This window comes from Sebastes umbrosus, chromosome 3 (genome assembly GCF_015220745.1).
Source record: "Sebastes umbrosus isolate fSebUmb1 chromosome 3, fSebUmb1.pri, whole genome shotgun sequence".
NCBI classification, from domain to species: Eukaryota; Metazoa; Chordata; class Actinopteri; order Perciformes; family Sebastidae; genus Sebastes; species Sebastes umbrosus.
The window spans coordinates 14,541,936-14,551,403 of NC_051271.1; the positions used below are offsets into that span (position 1 = coordinate 14,541,936).

Genomic DNA, 9,468 nt, shown 5'->3' on the forward strand with positions numbered 1-9,468 from the left:
CTGGGAACGTGGAACGTCACCTCTCTGTGGGGGAAGGAGCCGGAGCTTGTGGGGGAGGTGGAGCGCTATCAGTTGGATCTGGGGATACTCACAAATCCCCTGTTGAGTGCCGATACGTTTATTAATATTACTTTTAACGGTTTAACCGATAGCGTTAATCGGTTAAGATGCTTAGTGTCGGTTAATGGTTAATTATTAACATCCCTACTACTAACCCATCTTTTAAGTGGTTATGGGTTATGCCTCCAGTCTGATTTGGAGCACACAGCTGATACGTACCTGGTTTGTTTACATGACGTAACAGAAGTGCAGATTTAACGTATTCAGTGTGGACAGAGAGCGTCCAATGCCATGCGATGCGGCGCGATAGTCGGACGCTCGCATCCAGTTAGCACACGGTGTTAAATGATAATTTTCTCGACGGATCAATTATTTGACTAATCGTTTCTGCTATAACTGGCACTAAAATGAAGTACAAAATCATTGGGTTTTAAATGACCCAGCTAAAGCAGTTGTATTCTAATTAAAGAAGGGGAGGCTGGTGCCAAAGACACTGATTTATAATGAAAGATATCCTTGTTGTTGGGCATGTCTGTCTGTGTGTAATCAGCCTGAAACTCATAGGAAAAGAAGTGCTTGAATATTTATTGTAGTAAGAGCGTTATTCCTGAGGCAATATGTATTGTTGCACAGTGAATTCTGCAGAGGTCCCCTGGTCTCTAATGAAATTTAAATAGCTGCATGTCCCAGAGTTAATCCCTCTTTGTTTTCCATTCTTGGCAGGTGTACTCATTAGTTATGTTATTTCATTTTACATTCATTCAAGAAAAAAACACTTGCATAGAGCCAGAAGTTTATTTAAGTTTGCCTACTCTGGAGAGTTGACCCTCCTCATACTATTCCTCTGACAAGACTTTATTGCTCAAGGCGAAGCAGTATGATTTAACACTAATGCATGTGAGAATGTGTTGACAAAATGTCCTTGCAAACCAATTGTGCTGCAGGAATGTAATGAACTACGAGGTCTTCAAGGAGAGGGAGAGGGAGTGAGATGTCGCCTGGACGCAGTCAAGACAGGACCAGATTATTATAGTTTATGAAAATGCAGCGCAGTGAGGACACAGACATTTCATACACTAGACGCAAGCTATAGAACGCAGACCTGCATCCAACCCACGCTGGACTCGTTCATATGTATCCCTAAACTGTACATCAGAAAAATAAATCCATCTGCCATAGGTTCAGCTTATCAACAATAGCCAGTGTATTTGTCATATCATCCAACTCTAATCTGAACAAATCATTAATTGCATCATTGCCTCTGTGTGGCCTCCGGTACTCCCAATGGCATCTGCAGGATTTCAAAGACCGGAGTAAAACAACCAATCAGAGCCAAGAGCTCGCGAAATTCGATCAAACGGTCAAACTAGGCAGCGCTGATAAAATATGAATCAATATTCTGTTACTGTAATGCCTATTTCTGGCCTCAAATGTTTTTGGAAACATCTTGTAGTGTACTGTTTAGCTGTAAAATGAGAACGTTTGTGACCCGGCAGCCAAGTTGAGACCAGTTGAGGAAATACCAAGCACCGCCCACCAGCAAGAGTTACCTGTGATAGGCCAAAGTCTCCCAAAAACAGAGCCATGAGGAGGTGCAGAAGTCTAGTTTTCACTCAGAACACTTGAATTACAATATGCTGAAAGGTTATTATAGAATTTTTGCCCAATGATGCCAAAGATATCCTGGCTACTGCCACTTTAATGGCGCCTCAAACTTTCTAATTTTACAGCTAAACCGTGCCCTACAAGATGATTCTGAAAACATTTGAGGCGAGAAATAGGCATTAACATAACATATTATTGATACGTATTTGATCAGCGCTGCCTAGTTTGACCGTTTGGTCGGAGTTCGCGAGTGATTGACAGCCGGCTCTCATAGATGGCAGCTGGACAGCGAACCTCAAATCAGCTCTTACTGCTTGTTTTCCTCCGGTATATGAAATCGTGCAGATGCCGTTAGGAGCACCTGAGGACACCGGAGGACAACGGAGGACACCGGAGGACACAGATGCACATGATTTTTTTCAGGTTACCTGTTTCATGCACTACTTTCACAATATAGCGACTGTTTTATAAAAATAACTTTTTTTAATCATATTTGCTCCAATCTCGCCTACTTCAGCTTTAATGGCGATTAAATATTTTAATTGATTGACAGCCCTAGTAGGAACCAAAAATAGCAAGGTAGAAAACTAGAAAATAAACTGTAAACAATGTGAGGCAGTTATAGGTCTGGTCATCATTTAGGGCCCTTGATTTCAGAATCAGTTCAGAATTAGATAAAAATCAGGGTTTTCACTACCCATTATGAGTGGTTTTTCACAGCGTCTAAGCCTCCTCCACACACAAGCACACGCAGACATGTCGAAGAGGCCCACTGAGACGGCTAAAGAGTCAAAAATTCACCACAAAAAGGGTCCACGAGTGTGGATGACATCAACACGGCTACACAGGTTATTGTAAGTTGTCTTATAGAAATAACATTGCTTAAAATAGTATATTTCTTTAACCAACATGACAAACATTACCTGCTCCTTGCAACTGCTACCACAGCTTCTGTGTCGACTTAAGATGATGGATATGATTGTTTAGGATGAAAGAGCTGCTCTCCTCAGAAATCAGCTAACATGAATAAAACTGAATACTGATGTCTGAATAAAACTGGAATTCATTCTTACGAGACTGAAGGACTGCAACTGTAAAAATGTTGAAAATCATGTGCTATGCCTTCCTCGCCCTCTATTATGTGTCCACTGTCTTTATCAAGACCATCACTTTTTACTCAGCCTTGAAAGAAGGCCAGGAGTCTGTGACAATGAAGAGGAGAATCCTTCAATTGATCTCTCTCCTCGGAGCTACCATTACTCTTCAAGGTTGCATGCCACCTCTTTGTGGTCTAACTATTGACTAAAAATCCACTTGAAGAAAAAGTAATACACATGAGTACTTGGCTTAACTTTGACTTTGTTGGATTAAAAATCTGAAAAAAAATATATACAAAGTCTGGTAAAATTGAAGTCGCAAATCATCCATCTTACAAATGTTACGTCCAAACAACAACAAACTCCAACCCAGCATTGATCATAGATCAATAGAGGCAAGCGTGTGACTCACAAGTCAGCTACTTCAATACAGCACCATGAGCCAGCGGAAGAGTCGGGAAAGGCGCAGTCTGTGTCATATTGACCTTGCGGTAACGCACTGTGACTGCAATCGTTAACAAGCTCTACAGAAAAGAAATTCAATGAAATCTCTAATTTCCAAAACAGGCAGTAACATGACAGTTGTGTGGGTGTGCACGAGTGCAAGAAGGGGGTGTGTAGAAGGGGTTACGTGTTTAACACATCTGCCCGCATCTATGCACAGTTTGTACCTGTGGGGCTAATTAAAGGAATGATTGGACTTTGATCAAGAGAGATAAGACCGTGTATCAGCTACAATGAACTATGAGAGATGGCGAAATGCCTAATTGCTGCGTCGAAGCAGCTGAAGAGTGGTGAAGCTCAAAGCGTGTTGTGGGAGGAAAGGAGAAAAGGTTGAGAGAAAAAATAATACTATACACCGATTAGCCATAACATTATGACAGCATGGGCAGCCTGACCGGTCTGCGGCTACACAGCCCCATACGCAACAAACTGCGATGCACTGTGTGTTCTGACACCTTTCTATCAGAACCAGCATTAACTTTTTCAGCAATTTGAGCTACAGTAGCTCTTCTATTGGATTGGACAACACGGGCCAGCCTTCGCTCCCCACGTGCATCAGTGAGCCTTGGCCGCCCATGACCCTGTCGCCGGTTTTCCTTCCTTGGACTACTTTTGGTAGGTCCTGACCACTGCAGACCGGGTACATCCCACAAGAGGCTGCAGTTTTGGAGATGCTCTGACCCAGTCGTCTAGCCATCACAATTTGGCCATTGTCAAAGTCGCTCACATCCTTACGCTTGCCTATTTTTTCTGCTTCAGACACAAAGCTCAAAATGTTCACTTGCTGTCTGATATATCCCGACCACTGCCTGGCGCCATTGTAACGAGATAATCAATGTTATTCACTTCACCTGTCAGTGGTCTTAATGTTATGGCTGATCGGTGTATGTATATATATAAAGCATTCCCTGTTAGTTTGAGAATGCATTCATTCTAAACTGCTTTGTATTATCTGTACATTTTATTAACATGATAATAACTATAACATAACATACATGGTAATACTTACCACTTACTAAATAGAGAGGCAAAGTGCCGCCCCTTCCAGTGGACCTTATTTCGCAAAAAAATATGAATGGTAGTCAACGGCGAGAGACAAATATTTTTTGATCCCGTTTGAATTGCGCAATGAATCACACATATGATGTTTGTCAATTTAAAAGATAATTTTGCAAGTCAAGAAAGTCACAGCTTATCGTAGATTAATGCCAAAGTGGCATGTGCCTGACGATTTTATTCGCCACTGCCAGCAATTTACCCACATTTGGCGGGTGGCGGTTGCTAATTTCAGACCCTGGTTCAAAACAAATGAAAAGAAACGTATCCTGATGCATTTGGGGGGTTTCCGCTGTACACTGAACCGTGACTACTAAACCAGGGTAGTGACTTTGTGTACGGTTACACCCCTAGATATGGATGAAAATCTATCTTTTCCTACATTATTTTCTTTGTGATGTGATTTTTGCTGATTGTATGAAGACTTTTGATAACACAACACAATTTGTGTTTGCAGCCTTGCAAAGTAGAATACACGTTTGGTGTTTGTGTCATCTATTCTCAAATACTGAGCCTATTGTCTCCAACAATGCATCTGAACAATAGAGAAAAAGTTTGCTGTTTTAACTAACTTATCTACCAAAGAGTTGTACAACATGCACAGTAATAAACTGGCAGATAGGGTGAATCTATAATTAATCCAGTTTAGCACTGATTGAGACTTTTCTTACATGTTTTTGTTGGCAGCTAACAAAAGGGAAAAATAAACACAGGCAATCCAAGTTTCACCTAGTTTACAAAGTACTCTCAGGCATAAAACCATTCACAACAAAATAATGGACTTTTGTTTAAACAGAAAGGAGTGTGCATAAAAACAGCCTACTTTAACTGAGTCACTGCTGAAAAGGGAAAACCTTCTAGACTCTAAAGTAGATTGACTCAGAGTGTGAATCAAAAGTCTTGAAGTACTGTAAAATTGGTCTTCCTAGCAGTGAACTGCACTGACAGGAACTGTCAACACCACATGTTACAGATTGGAAAAATATAGATATTCAAACTTTTAGGTTAAAACAGAGATTCTCTTAAGTATCACGATTTTTTTTTTACGATTTTGTAATTGATAATTTAACGCTTTAAATGATAGGATTGCTTCATTTGAGTCTATGCCGAGATAAAAGGAAATTACTGCTTTATTGGAGTAACGTGACGTCAAATCCGTTTCAAGAAAAACAAAGCCGAAGCGAGAAAGTTAAAGAGAAAATACCACTAATTATTGAGGGAAATGTCTGTATTCTTTGATTTTTGTGTTGCTGGAATAAAATGAAATAAATAATGCCTGACAATGACAACAACATCTCTGACTACATACTTGCTGAGATATTTTCCAAAGCAAATGTCAGTAGAAGTGTATTATTCAACTTTTTCCTCATGGTCTCATGCTAAAAAAGTAACAAAAGTCATAACAAATCATAATATCGAATCACAGTACCTAAAAATCGCAATAAATATCGAATCTGCACCCAAGTATCATGACAGTATCGAATCGGGAGAAGAGCATATGTTCCCTACCCTAGTATACAGTATATACACTCACCGGCCACTTTATTAGGTACACCTTGCTAGTACCGGGTGGTCTTCTGCTGCTGTAGCCCATCTGCTTCAAGGTTCAACGTGTTGTGCGTTCAGAGATGGTATTCTGCATACCTTGGTTGTAACAAGTGGTTATTTGAGTTACTGTTGCCTTTCTATCATCTCTGCCCATTCTCCACTGACCTCTGACATCAACAAGGCATTTCCGTCCACACAACTGTCGCTCACTGGATATTTTCTCTTTTTCGGACCATTCTCTGTAAACCCTAGAGATGGTTGTGCGTGAAAATACCAGTAGATCAGCAGTTTTTTAAATACTCAGACCAGCCCGTCTGGCACCAACAACCATGCCACGTTCAAAGTCACTTAAATCCCCTTTCTTCCCCATTCTGATGCTCGGTTTGAACTTCAGCAAGTCGTCTTCACCACGTCTAGATGCCTAAATGCATTGAGTTGCTGCCATGTGATTGGCTGATTAGCTATTTGTGTTAACAAGCAATTGAATAGGTGTGCCTAATAAAGTGGCCGGTGAGTGTATATGTGTCTATGTGTGAGCCAATAAAAAAAAGATAATGACTAAAACATAACTACCCAAAAATGAGGCACTGCAGATGATGTTCATAATTCACATAGACATAGCAAATATATATGACAATGACTGACAATAACCCCTTCCTGTCAGCTGCACCAGTACCATGTCTAAGAGCTTCGCTTTCTTTCATGTCAGCTATCCTATAAAGTGCTTCAAGAAAATGACATTACATGACAAGAGGCAGTCATTCATCACGCGTGCCCTCTCCTTGAAGGGGGATTAGACTATTTGAACCGTAGTGAAAATTTAACTCTGTCAATGTCTGTCAGTTGAAAAAGCAAAAGTAGACGGAGTATTTCCATAGCAACGGTGGCAAAATCTCTGGGCTGTCAAAAGATTATTAAAGAATTTGAGGCTTTTCTTATACTACTTTCATACAGGAAACCCATGTATACCATGCTCTGCTGAACACATATTCAACCCATTCATAATCCCTGGTTGCCAACATTCAGAGACTTGAGTCTGTATTTCGTAGGTCCAGTGCTAAACCACAGAATTACATTGAATGACGTGAATTATGTTGTATAAAATAAGTAGTAAGTAAAGCTTTAGTTTCAGATAACAATAGTTTTTGTACATCAGACAAACTTTCTATCTCCAATTTGAAACACGTGTTCACCAAAGCCGAGCAGTGAGGAGGAGGAAATCCAGGTCGGACAACTCTTATTGATCTATTCAGAACAACTGCAGACAACAGACCAGGGCTGGGTTATGACTTTTTCAATACCAGTGACAAATCTTTTGTCAAGTTTCAGTACCAATACCAAAATGATAGTGCTGGGCAACATGGCCAAAATCATCTATCACGATACAGGTCAGTTCATATCTTGATAACAATTCATATTACAACATGATATGTTTTCTGGTAATTCAATAAATAAATAATATATTAAATGAAATAACCACACGGTAAAGCCTATTTTGTTTACTCCTGAGAATTAAATACTTGACAAATTAAAAATACTGAGTATTGTCTCAGTTTTAAGTGAAATTATAGAGAAAAAAAAGAGAAATATAGGCCTAGCCTACATGTATATCACAATATTAACAATATTAAAAAAAATTAGGTCTGTCAAACGATTAAAATATTTGATCGTGATTAATCACATTATTGTCCATGATTAATCGCAATTAATCACAAATTAATTTAACATTTTTTTAGCTGTTCAAAATGTACCTTAAAGGGAGATTTGTCAAGTATTTAATACTCTCATCAACATGGTAGTGGGATAATATGCTTGCTTTATGCAAATGTATGTATATATTTATTAATGGAAATCAATTAGCAACACAAAACACTGACAAATATTTTCCAGAAACCCTCACAGGTACTCTATTTATCATAAAAAAATATGCTCAAATCACAACAAGCAACAACAGCTGTCAGTGTGTCAGTGTGCTGACTTGACTATGATTTTCTCAAAACTGCATGTGATTATCATAAAGTGGGCATGTCTGTAAAGAGGAGACTCGTGGGTACCCATAGAACCCATTTTCATTCACATATCTTGAGGTCAGAGGTCAAGGGACCTCTTTGAAAATGTCCATGACCAAATTTGCATTAACGTATTATTATCGTGTAAACTTTGACTGCCCTAAAAAAATATATACGATAGACATTTTTATATCGTTTTGATGATTGTTTATAGCTTCATATTACCCAGCCCTACTTATTTGATAACTTACTTTATAAACATGCATACAAACTATGCACTGAGATATTCCTTAAAAGAGTTCGCTACTCACATTTTAGTTTAAAAAAACATTTTAAAAATACATAATTTCCCAATGATTAGGCCCGCTTAGGCCTGGCGGGCCCCCGGGCTTGCAATACACTTTCGTAAACCCTGCACTATAATAATATACACATGGATATCCAAATTTCACCTCAACACACCTGCACAGCATTGGACAAACAAAACTACAACTTCTTTAGGTTTAGGCAAAAGAAAAAACATTAGTTAAGTTCAGGGAAACACATCAAGTTTTGGGTAAAAATAACTACGAACACAAGACTACGCATTGACGGTTTCAGGGTTAAAACCCTGTGTTTTGTGTCCCATCCATCGTCCGCGACCTACACCCCTTATGGAGTTCAGATTCTGCTCCTGTCATAATTACTACGGTCACTAGAGGTCACTGTTGTGCTCTTTTATACCTTCTTTCGGTGATCTACCATGTGAATAGATGATAAAAACCTACTGGTGGGTGTAGTAGGCACCAATTGGCCCACATCTATGGGGCTTATAGCGACCGATAACGCCTATTTAATAGCCTGACAACAGTCTAATCGGCCGTCTTTAGTCACTCTATGTTTACTGTAAAAAAAAGGCACAAAACTACTAAACTTTAAAATGTCATACTCTACATTAGCTTAATGAGCCACCATGTCTGCTGGCACTGTTTAATATAAACACATGCTTTAATGTCCCTAGTCCAGATGGTGCCTACAAATATCCGTTGCTACATTACAGCAAGAATCCATTGATATTGCAGGGTGTCTCAGCATTTAGTAATGAATGATTGCCACGAATTGGATATTCTTGATGTGATATTAGTTTAATCAGGATGGTGAGAGAGTGGATAAGAGATCACTTGGTCCACAACATATCAATCACTCAGCCTTGGGTACTTGGGTAACAAAGCAAAGTGCTATATTTTCTCTATTGTTTGATGACCCCAATTTACCCCGGTCACCTCTTGTCCCTGCTGACTCAAACAAGGCTAAAGAGAAAGCCATGTTTTCAGGTTTTCATTTTGTCCATCAGCACTATTCTATTGCTACGGGGGATGGAAGGGGGGCTCCTGTTTACGGCTACCTCTTCCATCTTGATGTTCTATCCAGCACAGCAGGTTTGGCAGCACTACAGTGAGCACATTAGCGCACGGTTGTGAAGAAAACCACATGTTATCTCCTCTTTGCTGACAAACACAGAGAGAGAGCAGCGGAATACGTACTGGACCATTTTTACAGCACACCTATCATCAAGAAGCTTTTTGTTAGATTATAAAAAATGTACAATA

At 39.5% G+C, this 9,468-nt stretch overlaps 1 long non-coding RNA gene across 1 annotated transcript in view; it reads left to right on the top strand.

Moving 5' to 3' along the window:
* LOC119485756 overlaps window positions 1–9,468 on the top strand; it is a 199,019-nt gene that overhangs the window by 127,499 nt on the left and 62,052 nt on the right. Inside the window, exon 2 of the long non-coding RNA XR_005206358.1 lies at window positions 9,327–9,332. This is a non-coding gene — a long non-coding RNA (uncharacterized LOC119485756). The remainder of the gene's footprint in view (window positions 1–9,326; window positions 9,333–9,468) is intronic.